The sequence below is a fragment of the Anabrus simplex genome, chromosome 13, assembly GCF_040414725.1.
Source record: "Anabrus simplex isolate iqAnaSimp1 chromosome 13, ASM4041472v1, whole genome shotgun sequence".
In the NCBI taxonomy this organism is placed as follows: Eukaryota; Metazoa; Arthropoda; class Insecta; order Orthoptera; family Tettigoniidae; genus Anabrus; species Anabrus simplex.
This window is the reverse complement of record NC_090277.1, coordinates 25,069,636-25,094,074: the sequence shown is the minus strand read 5'-3', so window position 1 is coordinate 25,094,074 and position 24,439 is coordinate 25,069,636. Positions and strand designations below refer to the sequence as shown.

General features: G+C 40.2%; 1 long non-coding RNA gene across 1 annotated transcript in view; it reads right to left on the bottom strand.

Annotated features, from left to right (window-relative positions):
• Positions 1-23,713, bottom strand: part of LOC137502860 (uncharacterized) — a 31,816-nt gene extending 8,103 nt beyond the window's left edge. The window contains exons 1-2 of the long non-coding RNA XR_011018894.1: positions 23,656-23,713; positions 18,720-18,844 (exon numbers count right to left, since the gene is read on the bottom strand). This is a non-coding gene — a long non-coding RNA (uncharacterized lncRNA). The remainder of the gene's footprint in view (positions 1-18,719; positions 18,845-23,655) is intronic.
• Positions 23,714-24,439: the final 726 nt, after the last annotated feature.

Below are 24,439 nucleotides of genomic sequence, written 5' to 3'. Positions count from 1 at the left end.
CATGTGATCGGAACATAGACTGAAGTGTTTAGAACACTAAATAAGTGATCAAGCCTAAAATAAAACACTGTACTCGATACAACATGTGTTTAGAACATGTCAGGGGATACCTTTGTTCTAAGATTAGATTACCGCAGATTCTATGTAGGGCTAAAGGGCTAATGGGCAAAAGGGCTAAAGGGCTAATGGGCTAAAGGGCCTTTGGGCTATGGTGCCTCTCCTCCTTTATCAGGGCTTGAGACCGGCTCTACAACTAGAGGCGGATTTAAGACCCTAAGGAAGGGAGAATGTTGGAAAATAATCTATACGAATATAGCTACTCGATCGACTATATACTACAGAAGGATGACTTAGGTGAGGGTAAGCGCTGGGATTATAGGAAGGTGTTTAAGCTGTTGTACTGTTGAGAGAGAGAGCTATTACCTAACAATACCTACACGACGTAATTCATGCTCTATTTCAAAAATATCTGCTTCGTACTGTGTGTAACCAGCATCATCCTAGGATCTTAGCAGTTGTAAACGTTTTACGAGTACGTTGGGGTCTTTACAGTATCTTATATCTACTTAGGGTAACAGAGGCTTGTTGTGAACTTTGAGTCTATATGCAGACAGTTGATGTGCAGGGGCTTGTTTTGATGTAATACGTGCTTCAGCAGTACCGTTTCTAGGTACAAACTTAACTTGTTTCGATAGCAATGAAGCATTGAAATTTTCTTCTTCTTTATCCTGCATCTCTTCATGAGGTGTTTGCACAGCGACAGAACGTGTAGTAGGCTTATAAAATGAAGTAAAATTATCAAGCTGTAATGGCAATGAAACATTAAGATTTTCTTCTTCTTCTACTTCCTCTTTACTACTGTTTTGATCAACATCATTATCCTTATTATCATAATCATGATCTTGTCTCTCTTTATCTTGAAGTTAGTGCTTAGTAACAGAACTTGTAGTAGGCGTAGACAAAAAGGGAGAATTAAAAATCTCTCGCAGAGGTGTACTTTTAAAAAATAAATCAGTGTTCGCTTGAATACGGTTGAGCTCTTTGTATTTTGTTCCTGATGAAGCTACATTACATGCAGCTTCATGACGATGAGCGTTGTATGCGTTCTTGAACTCTCTTCTACAGTGTTTGCATTGAAAAATTGTCCTACATGGTATCGCATGACGTCTCTTGTGATAGCTTCGGGAAAATGCTTTTCCACACACTTCGCAAATATACCTAGAAATAGGTTTTTCCATGACGGACTTTTATCTTCTGCTAACAGATTCTTCTTTAAATCTACTTAACACTTGTTACTCTCTACTTCGATGATGCGAACAATGTAGCGATTAACAGTAAACTAACACAAAAGCGTATAACCAAGGTAGCAACAGTAAGGTTTAAACCCGTCAAGATAGCAGCAGTGAGGTTAGCGATGTTCTGTTGTTGGATTTTAAATTCCGCGCTACGACATGCATAAGATGACAGCCTTGAGGTTTAGCGCTGTAAAGATTGCAACAGTGATGTTAGCGATGTTCTATTGTCCTTCAAAGTGAGGTTAGGGTCCATCAAGATGACAGCTGTCAAAAAAGCACGTGGCTTTGTTTACCAACAAGAGCACGTGGTCGTGACGTCACGGGCACGTAATTAATTCTTAGCTCTACGTCGTTAAAAGCAGCATTAGGATTAGCTATGTTTAAAAATCTTATGAACACATCAGCAGTAAGAATAGCCATGTTTAAAAGCGTGTACACATCACCTATTGGTTTTGCATGCATCGACTCTCGTACTAAACTTCTTCCGCTAGATTGTACTGCTATCTTAGCATAACATATACGCATGAACTTAAAGTACAAAGAATAGCCATGTTTTAAAGCGTGTACACATCACCTATCGATTTTGCATGCATCAACTATCGTACTAAACTTCTTCGGCTAGATTGTACTGCTATCTTAGCATAACCTATACGCATGAACTTAAAGTACAAATAATAGTCATGTTTCAAAGCGTGTACACATCACTTATCGATTTTGCATCCATCCACTCTCGTACTAAACTTCTTCCGCTAGATAGTGCTGCTATCTTAGCATAACTAATACGCATGAACTTAAAGCATAAAGAATAGCTTGTACGCATCACCTATCGATTTTGTATGCATCAACTATTTTTTCCGCTAGAGTGTACAACGATCGAAATTGTGTGCTGCTACTTATGTGCGTAAACTTAAAGCACAAAGAAAAGCGTGTACACATTACCTATCGATGACGCATGCATCGACTATTTCTCCCGCAAGAGTGGACAACGATCCCAATTCCTATCTTAGCATAACCGGTGTGTACGAACTTAAATCACAAAGAAAAGTTATGTTCTAAAGCGGGTACACATTACCTATCGTTTTTGCATGCATCAACTATCGTACTAAACTTCTTCCGCTAGAGTGTACTTCTTAGCATAACCCATACGCACGAACTTAAAGCATAAAATATAGTTATGTTTCAAAGCGTGTACACACCACCTATCGATTGTGCATGCATCGACTATTGTACTAAACTTCTTCCACTAGAGCGTGCAACAATCTTATAAGTATGCTGCTAACTTAGCATTACTTATACGCATGAACATAAAGCATAAAGAATAGCGATGTATAAAAATCTTGTGAACATAGCAGCAGCAGTAAGAATAGTAATTTTTAAAAACGTGTACGCATTACCTATCGATTATACATGCATCAACTAGAGTACTAAACTTCTCCCGCTAGATTGTGCTGCTATCCTAGCATAATGTATGTGAGCGAACTTAAAGCACAAAGAATAGCGATGTTTAAAATTCTTGTGAACATAGCAGCAGTAAAAATAACAAGGATTAAAAGCGTACACACATCACCTATCAATAATCTATGCATCGACGATTGTACTAAACTTATTCCGCTAGAATGTACAACGTTCACATGTGTTTGTGTTGCTATTTTAGCATGACCTATGCGCACGAACTTAAAGCATAAAGAATAGCGATGTTTAAAAATCTTGCGAATATAGCAGCGGTAAGAATAGCAAGGTATAAAAGCATGTACACATCACATATCGATGATGCATGCATCTTCTACTAGAGCGTGCGACCATCGCTTGTAAGTGTGCTGCTATCTTAACATAACTTATGTGCACGAACTTAAAGCATAAAGAATAATTATGTGTAAAAATCTTATGAACATAGCAGAGTGTTAACTACGTAGGTGTGGACATTGAACTTCGCATGCTGACGTAGCATACCGCGTGACCGTGACGTCACGACCACGTGCACTTTTTGGTAAAAAAGCCACGTGTTTTATGGACAGCTGTCATCTTGATGGACCCTAACCTCACTTTGAAGGACAATAGAGCATCGCTAACCTCACTGTTGCCATCTTTACAAAGCTAAACCTCAATGCTGCCATCTTATGCATGTCGTAGCGCGGAATTTAAAATCCAACAACAGAACATCGCTAACCTCACTGCTGCTATCTTGACGGGTTTAAACCTTACTGTTGCTACCTTGGTTATACGATTTTGTGTTAGTTTACTGTTAATCGCTACGCTGTTCGCATCATCGAAGTAGAGAGAAACAAGTGTTAAGTAGATTTAAAGAAGAATCTGTTAGCAGAAGATAGAAGTCCGTCATGGAAAAACCTATTTCTAGGTATATTTGCGAAGTGTGTGGAAAAGCATTTTCCCGAAGCTATCACAAGAGACGTCATGAGATACCATGTAGGACAATTTTTCAGTGCAAACACTGTAGAAGAGAGTTCAAGAACGCATACAACGCTCATCGTCATGAAGCTGCGTGTAATGTAGCTTCATCGGGAACAAAATACAAAGAGCTCAACCGTATTCAAGCGAACACTGATTTATTCTTTAAAAGTACACCTCTGCGAGAGTTTTTTAATTCTCCCTTGTTGTCTAGGCCAGCTACAAGTTCTGTTACTAAGCTCTAACTTCAAGGTAAAGAGAGGCAAGATCATGATTATGATAATAAGGATAATGATGTTGATCAAAACAGTAGTAAAGAGGAAGTAGTAGAAGAAGAAAATCTTAATGTTTCATTGAAATTACAGCTTGATGATTTTACTTCATTTCATAAGCCTACTACACGTTCTGTCGCAGTGCAAACACCTCAAGAAGAGATGCAAGATAAAGAAGAAGAACATTTCAACGCTTCATTGCTATCGAAACAAGTTTGTACCTAGAAACGCTACTGCTGAAGCACGTATTACATCAAAACAAGTCCCTACACATCAACTGTCTGCATATAGACTCAAAGTTCACACAAGCCTCTGTTATCCTAAGTAGATATAAGATACTGTAAAGACACCAACGTACTCGTAAAACGTTTACAACTGCTAAGAGCCCATCATAATGCTGGTTATACACAGTACGAAGCAGATATTTTTGAAATAGAGCATGAATTACGTCGTGTAGGAATTATTAAGTAATAGCTCTCTCTCTCGCTCAACAGAACAACAGCTTAAACAACTTCCTACAATCCCAGCGCATACCCCCGCCTAAGTCATCCTTCTGTAGTATATAGTCGATCGAGTAGCTATATTCGTATAGATTATTTTCCAACATTCTCCCTTCCTTAGGGTGTTAACTCCGCCTCTAGTTGTGAAGCCGGTCTCAAGCCCGGACAAAGGAGGAGAGGCACCCTAGCCCAATGGCCCTTTAGCCCATTATCCCTTTAGCACTTTTGCCCATTAGCCCTTTAGCTCTACATAGAATATGCGGTAATCTAATCTTCTTAGAACAAAGGTATCCCCTGACATGTTCTAAACACATGTTGTATCGAGTACAGTGTTCTATTTTAGTCTTGATCACTTATTTAGTGTTCTAAACACTTCAATCTATGTTCCGATCACATGATAAAGTTAACGACATCGAGTGCGGTGTTCGATTCTAGTCTTGTTATGTTTCACTCCTTTTGTGATTTGCAAGTCTAAACATGCATAATAACGTCATCACAGCTGCACGTGCTCACTCTAGCTATCCCGATGCAGGTTTAAACTTGTTCGATAGAGCTATGCCTTGACATAAGAGGAGGCCTTAACAGCTTATGTATAGCCACTATTGTTTAAAGATAGCAGCTGTCAAGAAAAAGCATGTAGAATCTTTCAAATTACCCGCTATCACATTTCAAAGGTATGAGGTTTAGTGCTGTAAAGATACCTGCACGATGCTCTGTTGATTAAAGATGAGAGCTGAAAAAATAGCACGTAGAATTTTACAAACGAGAGCACGTAGAATTTCAAATTGCCCTCCACCGTATGCATAACAGCAGCCGCCATCTTTCGCAGTAGCCTCTAAGCTAGCTTTCTTCATCAAAGCAGCCACCATCTTGTGTGAGCATCCCTAGGCCGTATCATAAGGAGCTGTGTATAGTCCCCGTCTTGTCGCTGGTACCTTGCGCAAGCACCCCTAGGTTGTCCCATAAGAGCAGCAGCCATCTTGTGCAAGCGCTCTTAAGCCGTCTCATAAGGAGCTATGTGTAGCCGCCATCTTGTAGAATTAGATAGCTGCCAGTGCCAAAGGGCCTATGTAGGAATCGAACCGTTGACCTCATCATTAAAATACGTTTTTCTTGTTCCTTATACTGCGAACCTGGGTATTGGGCGGAAAAAGTTTGTCCGTTTTGCTCTACGATGCATCGTTTTCAAGATATTTAACATTTTGCATTTAAGCCCCAAGTTTAATTAATCGAACTAGCACGGCATGTTAGCCTCTAAGCTAGCTTTCTTGATAAGAGCAGCAGCCATCTTGCGCAAGCACCCTTAATTCGTCTCATAACGAGTCGTGTATAGCCGCCATCTTGTAGAATTAGATAGCTGCCAATGCCAAACGGCCTAAACAGGAATCAAACCGTTGACCTCATTATTAAACTAATTTTTACTTGTTCCTTATACTGCGAACCTGGCTATCACGCAGAAAAATTTTGTCCGTTTTGCTCTACGATGCATCGTTTTCAAGATATTTAACACTTTGCATTTAAGCCCCAATTTTAATGAATCGAACCAGCACGGTACGTTATACTCTCTACCATACCTAGACCTGATCATGTTACGAAGACTTGCTTCTATACAAGCTAAAACAGAGCAAATGCCAAAGGGCCTAAGTAGGAACCGAACCGTTGATCTTAACATTAGACTATGTTTTTCTTATGCTATTATGTTCCTTATACTGCGAACCTACGTAGTAGGCAGAAAAATTTTGTCCGTTTTGCTCTACGATGCAACGTTTTCGAGATATTTAACATTTTGCATTTAAGCCCCACATTTAATTAATTGAACTAGCACGGCATGTTAGCCTCTAAGCTAGCTTTCTTGATAAGAGCAGCAGCCATCTTGCGCAAGCACCCGTAAGGCGTCTCATAAGGAGTCGTGTATTGCCGCCATCTTGTGTCCACCATCTTGCGCAAGCATCCTTAGAGCGTCTCAAGCCATCTTGTGCTAGGACCCTTAAGCCGTCTCATAAGAGCAGCCGCCTTCTTGAGCAAGCCTCCCTAGGGCGTCTCATAAGGAGCCATGTATAGCCGCCATCTTGCGCAAGCATCCCATGGGAGTCTCGTAAGAACCTATGTATAGAAGCTATCTTGCGTAAGCAGCCTTAAGGGGTCATGTATAGCCACCATCATGTGCAATTAGCGTCGAGAGATGGCTGCTGTAGAATTGTTCTTTTTAAATTATCCGCCACTATATTTCAACTAAAGAGTGCAGCACTGAGGTTTGCGATGCAAGATGGTGGATGACAGCTGACGGAATTGGCCGCAAGATAGCAGCATGGTGCTCTGTCGATTAAAGATGGCTGCTGTCAAAAAGCATTTTTCCAAATTTTCCGCCACCACATTTCAAAGGTATGTATCTAAAGAGCGCAGCACGGTGCTCTCTTGATTAAAGATGGCGGAATACAGCTGTCTCAAAAGCACGTGAGTTTGTTTCCAAACAAGAGAATGCGGAATTTTTCGAATTGCCGCCACCACATTTCAACTAAAGAGTGCAGCACGGTGCTCTCTTGAATAATGATGGCGGATGGTAGCTGTCAAAAAAACCATGTAGGATCGTTTCCAAACAAGAGCACGTGGAATTTTTCAAATTGCCACCACCACATTTCTACTAAAGAGTGCAGCACGGTGCTCCCTTCATTAAAGATGGTGGATGACAGCTATCAAAAAAGCACGTGGATTTGATTCCAAACAAGAGCACGTGGTATTTTTCAAATTGCCACCACCACATTTCAACTAAAGAGTGCATCACGATGCTCTCTTGATTAAAGATGGTGGATGACAGCTGTCAAAAAAGCACGTGGATTTGTTTCCAAACAAGAGCACGTAGAAGTTTTCAAATTGGCGCCACCACATTTCAACTAAAGAGTGCAGCACGGTGCTCCCTTGATTAAAGATGGGGGATGACAGCTGTCAAAAAAGCATGTAGGTTTGTTTCCAAACAAGAGCACGTCGAATTTTTCAAATTGCCACCACCACATTTCAACTAAAGAGTGCAGCACGGTGCTCCCTTGATTAAAGATGAAGGATGACAGCTGTCAAAAAATCACGTGGATTTGTTTCCAAACAAGAGCACGTGTAAGTTTTCAAATTGCCGCCACCACATTTCATCTAAAGAGTGCAGCACGGTGCTCTCTTGATTAAAGATGGCGGATGACAGCTGTCAAAAAAAGCATGGAGGTTTGTTTCCAAATAAGAGCACGTAGAATTTGCCATCACCACATTTCAAAGGTATCTAGCTAAAGAGGGCAGCACTGTGCTCTCTTGATTAAAGACGGCTGATGACAGGTAACAGAACTTTTCAAATTGACCGCTACTACATCCCTAACGTAGTAGCCATAAAGAGGGCAGCACGGTGTTCTGTTGATTAAAGATGGCGGGTAACACCTGACGAAATTGCGTGGCACTATGATAAAGAGGGCAGCACGATGCTCTCTTGATTAAAGATGGCGGATGACAGCTGTCCAAAAAGCACGCGGCTTTGTATACCGATTCAAATCTCGCGCTAGTAAGGTTAAGTTGGCAGCACTAAGGTTTAGGCCCGTCAAGATGGCAGCACTAAGGTTTGCGATACATTGTTGTCTGTCAAAAAGCACTTTTTATTTGTTTACCGATTCAAATCTCGCGCTAGTTAGGTTAAGTTGGTACCATTAAGGTTTACGCCCGACAAGATGGCAGCAGTGAGGTTAGCGATGCGTTGTTGTCTGTCAAAAAGAACGTGGCTGTCAAAAAAAGCACGTGGCTTTGTTTACCAATTCAAATTTCGCGCTAGTAAGGTTAAGTTGGCAGCACTGGAAGAGGCCCCTGGCTGCGGAGAAGGAGGCCCCTGGGAAGGCCCCCACTGTGGTGGCGGAGGAACGGGCCACTGGGAGGCCCCCCCAGTGAGGTGGTGGTGGTGGTGGTGGAAGAGGCCCCTGGGAGCCGGTGGTGGTGGTGGGCGCCGAATCCGCCTATTATACTACTTAAAATTATAACAATATTAAACTTTTAGCAATATCACATTTACAATATACCAGGTTATGGTTTCTGGAAAAATTTCACTGTCAAATTGTTATCATTATCAAACCGTAGAGATAGGTCCTCCTATCCAATACCCCTAGGTTAATATTATATCTTACATAATTAGTACTAGTTTCAACCTTGCAACATTAGGTCACCTATAGCCATGATCACATTGGGAATACATGGATACATATAATAACCAATAAAAAATACAAATTTTTATGTCTTAAGTAAAACCTAAATCTAAAACAGTGATGAACTGTCTGAATACACATTTAAAATTGAAACTAAAATAACACATTAAAACTGTTGTGATTGGTGTTGGACTCTGCCAATATCCTTATAATAACCAAGTATTCTTAAGTCCTGAATTGATTTTGGAGCTGATATTCACTGTCGGTACACCCGCCCCTTACATTTAAATGAAGCGCCTTGGAGAATACCATCTAAAATGTAAAACTTGCAACAAATAATACAAAATGTTTGGAAATTTCTCTACAGATGTCTCTACTATAAATTTATGTTATGCCCTCTGGTGTAAAGATTGACTATTAAAGTTGTAAAGTAATTTTGTAGTATAAGATTTACTAAACTGAACTGAATATTCTTTGTTTTTGGCGTGTTAAAGTTTACACCTTTTCTATCTCTTCTCGCCAACTTAAGAGGTGGGGCAATAGAAAATTTTGTATATTTATTTTCCATCCAATCACAGGTTTCTGTACTTATTTTATCACCCAATAAGAACTGGGGGTGTTTCAGGCCTTACCCCATAGTTTTATGGAACATTCCTCTTGGGTATAAAAGCTGGTACATTTTTGGACCAGATTGTCTTACTGATTGTTCCAGTCTACAGAGTGTGTGTTTATCAACGAGGTGGAGGCACCTCGTCCATCTTCAAGAAATCCACCAGCTCAAGGTAATGGCAGTCCTGGTTTAACTAAGTGATAGTCTTTGAAAGCTAGCTCGCTGGGAAGGTTTCCAACCTTTAGCAATGTAACTTTAAGTTTCTAAAATGTAACTTCCAAAATTCAAATGTAAATTTCAAAGAAGCCAAAGGAAGTTAACCAAAATCAGGGAATAGAGAATGAGCTACCCTCTCGTGTTCAATATCAACTTGATTTTGATGTAACTATGATTTTGTAACATTTTTTAGTTTGTAATCTTTGTAAATTATATATTCTCTGCATCTAGTAACCTCAGTAGTATAGGCATAGCCTCTGTAACTTGGAGCATACGCCCAAATAGGGTTTTAAGTTTTCATTTCAATTTTTGGGACCACAAGTTTCCGCCACCTCGCCATTTCGATTTTTGGGCCAGTAACTTAACCTGTTGTTTTTCACAAAGGCCTGGTAGAATGGGTACTTGATAGCCCTGTTTAATTCTATTTCAATTCTTTCATATAAAGATGTTAGACTGTTGAGCACATAAGACAGTGAATACGGCTTGAATTTGTAAAATGTAGGTTGTGCCTTTGATAGGCCCAGACATTTCTGGAAATGGATTCCTAAATGTAAATTTTATACAGCAAAGATTATCTTTGTATTAATGTAAAGGTTGAATGGTGCCTTTGGAATGCTATAATGTGATAATGTTCAGAGAGTAGTCTCCTAGATAATTTTGTGGAGCAAAAAGTGCTGCTGGAAGATTGTGTATTTTGGATACTCTGTTTCCTCGTGGTGTTAAAAGAATTGGGAAATCCATCTCCTTGACTATTTGTTGAAAGGAGCCGCAGCACTCATGGTGAATGTATACTTATGGAGCTTAAGCTCAAAGCTGTTAATTAATTATTATACAATTTTCTAAATTGTTACCGAATCTTGAACTTTGTACCTGAATTTAAAGTTGAGATTTTGAAAAGATACCAAAAGATATCAGAGAAAGAAATACAGCTCTAATTTTAAAGTTTTAAATTAATCTTTTGAATATCTAATATCGACACGTCCCTGCCCGCAATTCTTTCACCAATGTCCACCATAATATTTCCGTAATAAGTGGTAGCAGAGCGTGGTTGAATGATCCTGGATAAAGCCCCTTTTGACGGGCCCTAATAGAAATCAACACCGAACACAAAGAAAATTTTGGTTGCTGGAAATGTCCAAATGTTGTTAGATTTTCTATCACTATATCTGCTCCTCACGAAGTTCTTGCTCTTGGGTACTTGCACAAGGAGGAATTGATTTAAGAAGATCGAATTAGGAAGGTCCAGTCTGGTGGCACGGTTGCAGCAGATATTACCAAACTTAAAGAATCTTTCCAGTTTCAAATTTGTATCCCAGTATTTGGAGAGAAGGAAACTGATGAGGCTCTGTGCACTATCACAGATAATACCACCAGCTAGCTTCTGTTGTTAGTTTTTTCGAAGTCGGTGATCCTTCTGCCAATCAACATAAAAGAGTTCAGGCTAGACTGTTTCATTTTTATAATAGGGCTAGGGACCTATTATCTCTAAAATTGAAGGATGATCATGCTAAGGAAGCTAGTAATTTGGTCGAACACCTGTCCGACATGTCTAATGGGTTAGTCAATTGTTGTCCTGGGCCGCTAATGCTAAAAGCGACCATGTTCCTACTGTAAACTTGTCTACGGAAGAGGACTCTCGTAGGTCTATAGAAAGTAGGAAATCAGTGGCTACTCAACAAACATCTGCCCCATCGGAAACAGTGTCGGATCATCTAAGAGAACTTCCACCTTTCTTTAAGAGTAATACAGTGTTTGATCCTTCTCAACTTCCAATGCCGTCCTCTATTATGTTGCCAGGTTTCAGCAACTTGCCCCCACCCATTAGCCATGTTGCTTAAAGGCATATCCAAGTTCTCGGTAAATTCCACAAATGAAGTGATATCTTTTTTAAGATGTTTAGTCGAATTTCAAGATCATGCTTTGGTATTTGTTCTCTCTCACTCTCAATTTCTTCAAATAATTTACCCCTATTCTGTAGGCATCCTCTCGGACAAAACTGTAAAAGCAATAGCTGATAGATATTCGATAGGAAACTTCAACGTCCACCTCTTGCCAAACTTCATTCCACCTAGAGCTATGTCATCTTTAATATAGAAGTACTACTTCAAAGTACAAAGGTTAGACGAGAATCCCGCCGACTTTATTCAAGATATTAAATTTTATACTAGGGTATTGTGCAAACTATTGTAGAAGGAATCTCCTCTCCTTATAGGTCGTACTGATGTTTCGCTGCTCGACCTCGAACCTTCTCAGAACTTGAGGCAATGTCAGTGTCAGTCGAAGGAGTGAGTTACGCCGACACTTTACGAGTCACCAGGGGGCCCCCTCCGTCATCTAATAGTTCTTGGCCCCTCCGCGCCAAATATTCCCCACACGCAATGTTATGCGTGCGGACAAACGGAACAGCTTTGGAATAAATGACCCTTGGTCAAATCGAGCGGAACTAGGAATGGAGCAGGCCCGTCTCAAGGTTGCTTTAAATGCGGGACGTTTTCCCATCTAGCCAAGAATTGCACTTCACTTAACAGCAGACCTTCCTGTTAGGCTTCTGGTGCTGCCTCCACTAACCTTAAAATTGAGGTAAATAACAAACCCGCTACGGCACTAGTATATTCAGGGAGCGTCAGGTCTATTATTTCCGAGGAGTGGTACTCTATGTTCAAAGCCTGTTGTAAGTTTCCAGACTACTGTTTGTCTTCTATAAAATGTGTTTCAGAAAATACATCACCAGTAGAAATTTCAGGCTTCACTTTTGCTAAAGTTTGAATCTCAAAATTTACATGGAAAATTAAGTTATTTGTGGCTAAACAGTTGTCTTGCCCTGTAATATTGGGGACCGATTTTATGTCTCATTTAGGGCTGGTGCTCGATCTCCACGGCAAGTCGTGGACATTCAAATTCTCCAGTAACATTAATATTTCTATTCTGAAATGTAATTCTGCGTCATTTTCATCTTTTTCGTGTACTCAGAGTGAGATGTCGTTAGATCTTAGGCATCTACCTAAGGATCAGGCTGAGAGTATTCGAAAGTTGTGTCAGTTCTTTCCGGATGTTTTTCCAGAAATCCTTGGTGTCACTGACCTCACTGAGTACAACATTGAGCTAACCCACTCTATTCCAATTAGGTTTCCTCCTTATTATCTCCACCTAAAATGAAGGCTCTTAAGGAAATCATTGATCAGGTGTTAAAAATGGTATTATTCGACTTTCAAAGTCGACGTATTCATCGCAAATTTTTCTTTTACTGAATCCCCAAGGTGGTTTCAGACCTATCATTGATTACAGGGATTTAAACCATACGGTCATATTACAATTTTTGCCCCTTCCTGACCTTCATTCTTCTTTCGCATGATATCGCAAGGCTAAGTTCTTCACCATCTTAGATCTTTACTAGGCCTATAATCAGATACCTCCGGCAGAAGAATCCAAACATCTAATGGCTTTTGCCACTGATTGGAATGTGTATGATTACACCCACGTGCCTTTTTGGCTCCCCACGGGAGCGGCCGTCCTTACTAGACTGCTAGATAGAGTCCCCTCCGATATCAAATTTGAATATCTTTGTCTCGACGATAGCGTTGTGTTTTCGGAGACCTTTGAAGAACACTTAGAACATCTGAAGGAAGTTCTAAATCGCCTTCGTAACGCTGGGTTGACAATTAAGTTATCTAAGGTAGCTTTTGCTAAGCCTTCTATGTCATTCTTAGGGCATATCGTGTCGCCCGATGGTGTTTCTATCGACCATTCCAGAACGCAGGCTATTTACGACTTCAAGCCGCCGAAGGACAACAAAAGAATTGCTAGGTTCATAGGCATGGTGAATTTCTTCCGGAAATGTATTCCTAACTTTGCTAATAGGGCACCGCCCCTAAATCTACTTTGTAGGAAAGGTGTCAAACAGGAAGTGGGGCCGTCGCAGCAAGCTGCGTTTGAAGATATTAAGTTAGCTCTCTGTAACGCCCCAGTATTAGCTATGCCAGATTTCTCTAGGATATTCATAGTTCAAACCAATGCCCCTTCTTCTGCTGTTGCTGCTGTCCTTTTTCAAGGAACAGAACTTCGAAGGCGGCCTACTGCCTATGCAACTACGACCTTATCGGCTCAAGAAGCCAAGTACTCAATGTACGAATTAGAAGGTTTTGCAGTCCTGTTTGCCTTGGAGAAGTTCCGCCTTTATCTAGAGCATGTTAAATTTGAATTAGAAACAGACAAACATGCTTTAAGTTGAGTCTTAGCTAGGCCACGCCGAACTGCACGTATCGCCCGTTGGGCTATCAGAATTTCTGCCTTTCAATTCAATGTGCAACACATTCGAGGATCTGAAAATGTGGTCGCAGATGGACTAAGCCTCATGTTTTCTGGTAATGTTGAGACCAGCGAACAAGGGGATAGTTCTTCTCCTCCCATGCCCATACTTCTAGTGTTAGTGCTACTTTGACGGATGCCCGTATGTTATTTTGTGATATCAAGAAATATCAATGAGAAGATCCAGTGCTGGCTCCTATAATGGAAACCCCTTCTTCTGGGTAACATGTTGTCCCTTATGTGCTGAGGAATGGAATTATGTGCTGCCCTTCTAATCATGATCAGAAGATGAAAGTAGTTGTCCCTGCTGTTCTTCTGTCCAAGGTCTTCAAATACTACCATGAGACCCCATTAGGGGGGCATTTAGGCACCTTCAAAACATGACAGAAAATCAGAGAAATGTTCATCTGGAAGAGTATGGACGGCAAAATCAGAGAAATGGTTAAAACTTGTAAATCTTGCTTCCTTCGTAAGCCCACCTTGTCTACCAAGCTAGGGCTTTTGTCATCTCATCAAGCATCTCGCCCCATGGAGCGATCGTACACAGACTACGTCGGACCTTTCCCTCAATCGAAGAGGAACGGGAATAAGTACATCCTTGTATGTGTAGACGGCTTCAATAGACTTTCGTTGTTATTTCCGACTTAGTTGGCTACCATTCAGTCTACCATTTCTTACCTTAATACTATCTTCACTTCTTTTGGTCCTTGTCAATAAATAGCTTCCGATATTGCAAAGGCTTTTATATGTAACTTATTCCGAAAATTCTGTTTTGATTTGTCCACATCCCATCTTACTATTTCTGTATATTACCCTCAACCATCTCTGGCTGAGCGGGTCAATCGTAATCTTAGATCTCCTTTGATAGCTTTTCATCATAAAGATCATTCCAGGTGGGATACTTCGGTGCATTGGTTATCTTTTGCTCTAAGTTCGGCCATTCATGAGTCCCACAAGTTCACTCCTGCCTCTTTCATGTTTAAGTTTGTTCCCAACACGCCACTGTTTAATATATGGTCCCTCAATGAGATATTGCCACAGACAATAGAACCCTATAAGATCAGAGACCTGTGGAGGAAGGCTAATAGTAACCTTAAGGCTTCTCATGAGAAGGATAGAGAGAGATATGATTGTGGACGGAGGAACACCAATTTAAAGGTCGGAGATCAGGTCATGGTTAAGAATTTTGTACCTGCGGGCACGCTTGCCCACAGTTTTCATGGACCATGTATTATTTTCGATTTCTTAACACACTCACACTTTTGGTGAGTAACCAAGCCATAGAGAGCATATTTAAAGTTCACCTTTCGCAGATTAAACCGGTATAACGTTTCGTTTTGCAGTATACGCCACTAAGCCATGGCAATAACAAACTGCTATCTTTATTTTCTTTACAGCTCAGTAACTTAATGTTCATTATGTAAATCATTTTGTAAGGAGTAGGGGGGAGGCCTTCCGCCCCACGCATATACCTACATCCAGGGTATTGTCTTGTTGCTGTATATAATCCTGTACAGACCTTCCCCTCTAATAATGTTTATTTTCTCCCGTTGCCTGGCTGCCATTAACTTTCCCCCGCCTCCAAAACCAAGCCTGCAATACACACACTCATCCTCGATGCTACTTGCCTCATCTGAACTTGCAGCTTTAAAAAAATAAACAAACTCTCGCTCTCCATCAAACATCTCTGTCGAAAAGTAAATTACTGTTTCAGTGCCCTCTCTGTAATCTACGGCCGAGTTCCAACATCTGGCGAGTGATGCTGGCGTGGGGTGAGGGCCCAACCTGCTCTGGCCCAGTCTCCTACATAAGAGTGTGCTGGAGCACCATCCTTTCCAGCAAGGGCTGAGGTACGGTAACCCAACAGCCTAATTGATCTCGAAGCAGTGGCTCTATACCCGGTCTGTGGCGACCATCACCATGGCCACTCCTCTCATGGTAGTGGGAGAGATATATCTGAGGGTATTTAGGGGATCCTGGGGAACCCACCCTGCTATCGGCAGTGGCAGTCACTCTTGATGTCAAACTAGAACTGTACATTTCGGACTTCTACGGCCTCAGGAAGACTTCAAGACTTGTTTTTGACACAATTAATTACAAATAAACTTTCATCATGAAATTTTCTGTCTGTAAATTTCAACTCCAAATTTTTCTAAAAAGGAAAATTTTAAACTGTGTCACCCGAGGAAGAATTCTTGGGTGGGAGCGAGGTCTGTACCGGAGGTACACCCGCCCCGTACATTAAATGAAGCACCATCGAGAATGCCATCTAAAATCTAAAACTCGTATCAACTAATACAAGAAGTTTTGATATTTCTCTACAGATGTCTCTACTATAAACTTATGTTATGCCCTCTGGTGTGAAGACTGACTATTAAAATTGTAAAGCAATTTTGTTTTCTAAGGTTTCCTAAACTGAAGTGATTATTCTTTGTTTTTGGTGTATTAAAGTTTACAACAATTCTATCTCTTCTCGCCAACTTAAGAGGTGGTCCATTAGAAAATTGTGTATATTTATTTTTCATCCAATCACAGGTTTCTGGTACTTATTTTATCACCCGATAAGAATTTGGGATGTATCGGGCCTTAGCCCTCAGTTTTCTGGAACATTCCTCTTGGGTATAAAAGCTGGCATACTTTCAGACCAGTTTGTCTTATTGATCGTTCCAGTCTACAGAGTGTGTGTTTATCAAGGAAATGGAGGCACCTCGTCCATCCTTGAGAAGTCCACCAGCTCAAGGTAATGGCTGACCTGGTTTAACTAAGTGATAGTCCTTGAGAGCTAGCTCGAGGGGAAGGTTTCAAATCTTTGACAATGTAACGTTAATTTTCTAAAATGTAAATTCCAAAATTGAAGTGTATATTTCATACAAGCCAAAGGAACTTAATCAAAATCAAGGAATAGAGAGTGAGCTACACTCTCATATTCCCTATCAACTTGATTTTAAGGTAACTATCATTTTATACCATTTTACAGTTTGAAATCTTTGTAACTTAAATATTCTCTCCATCTAGTCACCTCAGTAGTATAAGCATAGCCTCTGTAACCTCAGGTCATAAGCCCAAATAGGGTTTTAATTTTTTCATTTCAATTTTAAGAAGCGCAATTGTCTGCCTCCTCACCATTTTGATTTTTGAGCAAGTAACTTAACCTGTTGTTTTTCACAAAGGTCTGGTAGAATGGGTACTTGATACCTCTGTTTAATTCTATTTCATTCCTTTTAGGTAAAGATGTTAGACTGTTAAGCATATACCGTAAGACAGTGAATATGGCTTGAATTTTTAAAACGTACGTTGTGCCTTGCATAGGCCCCGACATTTCTTGAAATAAATTCCTAAATGTAAATTTTATAGAACAAAGATGCTCTTTCTATTAATGTAAAGGTTGAATGGTGCCTCTGGAAGGCTATAACGTGATAATGTTCAGAGAGTAGCTCCTAGATAATTTGTGGAGCAAAAAGTGCCCTTGGAAAATTGGGTTTTTTGGATACTCTGTCTCCAAGTTGTGTAAAGGTAATTGGGAGATCTGTCTCCTTGACTATTTGTTGAAAGGAGCCGCAGCTCTCATGGATAATGTAAAATTAGGGAGCTTCAAGCTCAAAGTTGTTAATTAATTATTATTCAATTTTTTAAATTGTTACCCAATCTAATGAAATTTTACCTGAATTGTAAAGCTGAGATTTTGAAAAGATACAAAAGATATCAGAGAAAGAAATACGGCTGTAGTTTCAAAGTTTTAAATTAATCTTCGGAATGTCTAATATTGACTCACTTCAGCCCGCACATTATTTCACCTCTGTCCACCACAATATGTCCATAACAATCTGTAAAGTGGACCCATTTAATCTAAAATCATGCTTTGTTGTATAGAATATATGGGTAACTATATATATGTTCTTTTTTGGAACTTGCTTTACTTCGCACCATTGAAGATAGGTCTTATGGCGATAAGAGGCATAAGAGTTGGAATGAAAAGGCCGTGGCCTTAATTAAGTTACAGACCCATCATTAGCCTGATGTAAAAATGGGAAACCATGTAAAACCGTCTTCAGGGCTGCCGACAGTGCAGTTTGAACCCACTATCTGTCAGATGCAAGCTCAGAGCTGCCCGGCCCTAATCGCACGGCCAACATGCCCCTTTAACAGTTTATATATAGCATTCAAGGGGACATTCACAACTTGAATAATTGGCCTTTTAATCAGATGTAGTGATCTATTGTTTTAATTCAGTGTGAAGTGAATGCCCCATGTTTCTCATAATTTATGTGCACTCAGCATGGACACCTATACCAGACCGGTTGCCAAGAGGGAGCAGATCCATAGCTATTGTTAATAATATTCATATAATGATAGTGAATAAATGGACCTATCTCTAGCCTTTGATAGTGGTCAATTATCAATACAGACCATAATGAAATGTGTAACTTATAAGTTGTTATCATTACTGATTCTTTGTCATGCAAACTAGCTTGATGGATTTCTAAACACTAAGATGACAGAAAGAGGCTGATGTATTTCAGCACCTTTAATACCATCAGGGTGATAGAGGATTTAATATGCCAACTTGAAACCAGAACACAAGCCCTGCACAACCTGACGTAGTCAGACTGCCATTTTTCCCGACAAGAGCTACATAGCGAAAGGGAGATGAAGAGAAACCCACTTCATCTTCAAAACCAAAAGAATGAATTCAGCTTTCAGACATGCTGTGCAAAATAAAAGATGGTTACTTGTAAATTCTGCATATATGTAATCATAAAAAGTATATTTCGTAAATTTGAGATTAGTATAGGCCTAGAAATATATATGTACCTTAAGAATAGACAGCAAGACACTCATATAGTTCCTGAACAACAAATAAAAGTAGAGTTATGTAACCAGTCAAATTCAAATTACTGCTAAGGGTTTAATTATTATAATCACTATAAAGTTATCTGCACGATACTTACGCATGAATTATTTGAAGTTTCCTCAAAGCATATTGGTTCCTCTTTGATCTTATCCAAGTCCATTTTAAATAGCGTGTGAAGGTTTAGACAGTTTTGGGATGTAGATTACTTCCACAGATCTTGCCCTGAAACATGAACAACATACACTCTTATTGCTGTTTTGTAGTAAAACATGTAGCTTTAGGTGACTGTTGATATTTTGCTCATTGCCACAGGACCTCCAGTTTTACCTGGAAACTGAACCTCAGAGATAAATATTTTCACTGAAAGAACATCCCACACCCACAGGTTGCAATTAATTTGCACACCCCTAGTGAAAAACATATGACTATGCACCTTACACATCACCCACTATTCTGGGGGCCTAATGACTGGTGTAATGTACCTCCCCATATAACCCTATCCTGTGCTATGTTGTATATTTTGTCCTCTATACCCCAACTGACCTTTTGTTCTTAACAATTTGTTTTACATCACACTGACACAGACAGGACTTAAGGTGTTGTGGCTAGGAACAGGAAGGAAAAGACAGTGGCCTTGTGTAAGTTACAGTCCCAGAATTTGCCTGGTATGAAAACGGGAAAGCACAGAAAACTGTTTTCAGGGATGCCAGGACCACTTCCATACCACTCCCAGTCCTTTCCTATCCTATCATTACCATAAGTCCTATGTGTGTTGGTGCAACATAAATCCAATTGTAAAAATAAAATTCTACAATCAAACCTTCAATTAACAAATCATTTCTTTCTCAACTTGCAGGGCAAATGATCTGACTGTGAAGACACAACCTCCCAACCCTGTCACTCTACTAGCTCTATTGGCTATGTACATTCTGTACTGTCCTTACACTAGAGTCCAACGGTAATTCAGTTTCAATATAATTTTGAAAGTAACTATCAGGAGTTTTCTGATATAGTGCATTCATTTTTCTTTCCAATCCGCAAACATTCCTGTTTGAGCTAGTTGTTTAAAGGAGCCAGCATCTATGGTCATCTATCGCAAACATTCAGATAGTAGATGGAAAGCCGAGCCTTTTCCTTTACACTTATAAATTATGTAAATCATCCTGGATAATAATGACAACTGTGTGTAAGCCCTGTGCTTTATGTACTTTAAAAGCCAGTTTCTTACAAAGATATAGACATAATTCTTCTCTCAACGCACAGTCCTCACCTGGGCCAGCAGCGCCTTTAAGGGCTACCATACAATATGTTGAATTCAGTAGCAGTTTAGCCCAATTCCTCACTGATCAAACAAATGATTTCATAGAGGATAGCCAGGTACTCATTGGTAACTTTATCCCCGAAGTTGCAACCATTACTGACTATGTTACAATATATACTGTATATTTTGTTACAAAAAACAGTTCCAAACTGGCTATGAACTACTTTGTTACAACAAACAGTTCCCAACTGGTAATAAGGTCCTTCGTTACAACAAACTGTTCCAACCTGCATATGAACTCCTTCGAAATTATCTTAATGAACGTATGCGAGTCAGAATGCTTCCTCAATTGTTTGTTAATAATGGTTTGTTGGAATAAGCAAATGGCAACTGTGAAATGTGTCAAAGCCCTCCACGAATTGTTACAAAACTTTTACTGATGGATGATGAAAGACCTCACTATTCCAATGAGAAGTACTCTTTTGAAGTTGCACCACTTACTGGTCGAATTAAATGTGGATGTATAAATCACACAGTCCCTGGTATTGAATGAGGACTGCTGGCATTGAATGTAGTTGAATGTGGTTAGAATTGCATGAATTCAGAAATCACAGTTCAGAACCAGTTCTGAATCTCTGTTAGAACAACAGGTAAACTACTCCGCATGAGCAGGGTATTCAGAATCAATTTGGTACCTTGTTGGAACAAACATCCATATATTATCACTAGAGATGGGAACTTGCCTATTTGCTTATTTTATTCCTGTGTTCAGAAATGTAGGCTTTTGAGATATAAATACATTTTAGGGTCTTAATAGCTATATTTCGTTGGTTTTGTTGTGCCTATAAATGCCTATTTCAGGGGTTTGTGCCTATTTTGATTATAATTGTCTAGTTAATGCCCATTGACTGCACTTTCAAAAAGACGATTTTCTTCCAGTGCATTACCGTATACTGTAGCTAATGTGCTCGATAGAATTATCTTCTCTTTTTTCAATATCTGTTTACCCCAAGAACAAAAATGGCCATTCTCAGAAGTCACCAGAAATAGTTCTAGGGAGATTTCCATCAGGAGAAGCAAGAAACAATTTGACCTAAAAGCCTTCAACCCCTCCCAGCTCCTAAGACATATGCGAGAACGAGTCAACTTCGAACTATTTTGCACAACCCATATGCCATGTACCTTGCTTTCGATGAAAACTGTTGTATGCGTACGCTTTACGTTCAGAACGTGTTGTGATTTATTTTGAAGTGGAGGAAAAAAGTGTGTTTGCGGCAATGCCCAAAGAAAAATTGTCGAAGTTCTACTGGCTGAAGCAGTGGATCACAGGGGATCCCAATTTTACAACGGATGGAAGGGTAGTCTGTCAAGCTTGCTGTAAGGAGGTAAGTTCATTTGTTCCTTTTATCTTTTTGGTGCGCCCGGCTCCATGGTTAAATAGTTAGCGTGCTGGCCTTTGGTCACAGGGGTCCCGGGTTCGATTCCCGCCAGGGTCGGGAATTTTAACTGCCAGTGGTTAATTTCTCCGGCACGGGAGCTGGGTGTATGTGTCGTCTTCATCATTATTTCATGCTCATCAAAACGCGCAGGTCGCCTACGGGTGTCAAATCAAAAGACCTGCACATGGCGAGCCGAACATGCCCTCGGACACTCCCGGCACTCAAAGCCATACGCCATTTCATTTCGTTTTATCTTCTTTGTGATTGAGAACTATGATCGCATTTCACTGTAGCACATATAGGCCTAGTTGTTTTGTGGCAATGCTGCATTAGTCGTAACTTTCAATAATTTATATTGCTAAAATGTAAATAATAATTAAATTGCTGAACAAGGAGTTACAACGCCGCTGGTCTCTTGTCGCAGAATGGATGAAAATTAAATCGATATTTTGAACTGTGATTCATTTCCTGTGAAAATAGGGATTTACAACTGAAATGCAATTTTAAAACTTCCTTTAAAAATTGTGAATTCTATTACACTTCCGCTAAGACTTAGCGAAACATAGGTTGCAGATCCAATGTATCCCGGCTAGGACGATGCCACAGCGTGTTTTACAAGGTTGCCAAGACTATCTTTACAAGACCAGGCCAGCGAAAAACCGTTGGTCTGGATTGGTGAGGTCCGGTTAGTAACCGTTGTGCTTGGGGGGGTGGAGGGGGAAACAAAGAGAGTCTGTGGGACGTAAGTTGCCAGATTAACAAGCCTCTAGCATCCCCTCTAGAGTCTTGCTAAATTGTGACAAAAATAAGGTTTTCTTATGGCGACGATGGGATAGGAAAGGGCTAGGAGTGGGAAGGAAGCAGCCGTGGCCTTAGTTAAGGTACAGCCCCAGCATTTACCTGGGTGAAAATTGGAAACCACGCAAAACCATATTGTGGGATTCGAACCCACTATCTCCCGGATGCAAGCTCACAGCTGCGCGCCCCTAACCGCACGGCCAACTCGCCCGGTAAAATAAGGTTATGGGCGCATGTCACGACAATTTCAAATTACGCGGTTTTTAATTTTCAACGAGTGTGGCGGCCTTGTGGGCACACATTGTGCAGGATCCATTGCAGGCAACAGATAATAGTCTTCATGACAGCTGACCCGGCTGACCAAAGCCGGGGAATAGAAACAAATAAATTGTTCACTAGCCTGATATTTATAATGCCTCGGTTTTCATTTTTCTGTATAAGTATGAATACTGCTAGGGCCAGCTTGGTGGGTCCTTCGCAAGCTTAAAGAACGGATCTCTCCTCTACGCTACTCCGGTATCCTTTCACGTCTTTTTTATTATATTTTTCACCCGGTGAACTCGACACGATACTGCCAAATTACAACTGAAAATCCTTGAGGACATATTTGAATGTAAATTACTAATTATCTTGTTCCTACTTTAAAGTTTTGTACTTCTAGATAGCTACATGATTTCTAATAGTCTTTTTTTTTTTTTTTTATGAAACAAATGCATGATTTATACTAAGCATTATTGCCAATTAGCCCAACTGTAGAAATTTAAGATATAGGGACAATGTAATTTATGTCAATTTTATTAATTTTCAGATCAAATGTGAGAAAAATACCACATAGATCAACTTAGAAATACTGTGATGCATCTGATACGAGTACAGAAATCTGTATCAACGCAGCCTGTCTACCAGTCCACTTCGGGCAGCGACCAACAACCACTTTCTTCAGATCTATGCACTGCAATGTCGGGAGCTAATATGCCCTTGCATAAGCCGGAGCACCTTCAAGCTGCCGGGAGCAAACACCAAGTTGGAGAAGAGTGGCATGCCCCTGGTGGAGTCATTTAGGATTGTGCATGAAGTCCGGGGAAGTTTTGACCAAACATCTGGGAAGGCAGCCGCTATCAGCGAAATAAAACCAGATGAAGTGACTTCATTGAAGTGTTGTCCAATCACTTCATGTGATGTTGACAGTACAAGAACATTATGCACGAGAGGAGGTCAAGACTATTACCGGAAAACATTGAAACGTTGCTTGTAAATTCCGTTAATAATAACTGAGTGTGTTATTAACTTATAAGTAATTTTTTCACGCCTATTTTGTTGCCTATTTTACACGTTAGTGCCTATTGTGGCTAATTTAAAAACCTATATGCCTGCCTATTTTTACTGTTTTTAGTGCTTATAACTCTCGTCTCTAATTATCAGTAAGAATGACAGCTGGGCAATTTTCAATGTAGCCAGCCAACAGTCGGCTGAAAAACAGAATTATCTACCGCTGTTCTTTTGTGTTTAAATACGAACTGGACAATAAAGCTTACCTTATTTCCTATGACGCACAGTGCGATATTAAGTAAACGTAAGAAACTGCAATTATCCGATGAAGAAAATCTTAAGGGAAACGTCCGAAATGCACAATACAAAACACATGAATACGGACATTATATAACAACAACACAACCACTTCGAAAGTAAACCGGAAATAGCGAATAGCGCTTCTCACAACTTTATAACCAGTGCGTTGTTCCTCGACTGTATACATACACATCCGGTATAATTCACTTATCTCCAGCTAACTACTGTACAAGGATAGAAGTCATAAAGTCATCTGGAACCACCAAGACGAACCATTACACTCAGACTAGAGCTGGGAACGGAGGAGTTGCTCCTATGATTGCAATCGGTAGTGCAAGTGCAGCGCTCCCTCCAGTATTCTCCGGTAGTAAACTGTTGCTTGGAAACCAATCGGTGTTTTCGGTTGGCGAGCCGTGGGCGAGCGGAGGACGGAGGAACAGTACTGAATGTGTGCTCGCTTGCAGTTCCAGTAGTGGAGCGCAACGGATGTGGTAGCGACGTTGTGAATACTACTTTATAAGTATGAAGAAGGCGAATATATGAAATACATACATTCTCATTTATCGTTAGTGTTTAATAATATATATATCCGATAAAAGTCCATGCATATAGAATACACCTTTTTTATTATATTACCCTTGAAGGGTAATATACACGATAGACTATACTAAGTGTCGTTCGGCCCCGCGGTGTAGGGGGCAACGCGTCCGCCTGTCACCAGGCGGCACTGGGTTCAGTTCCAAGCCACGT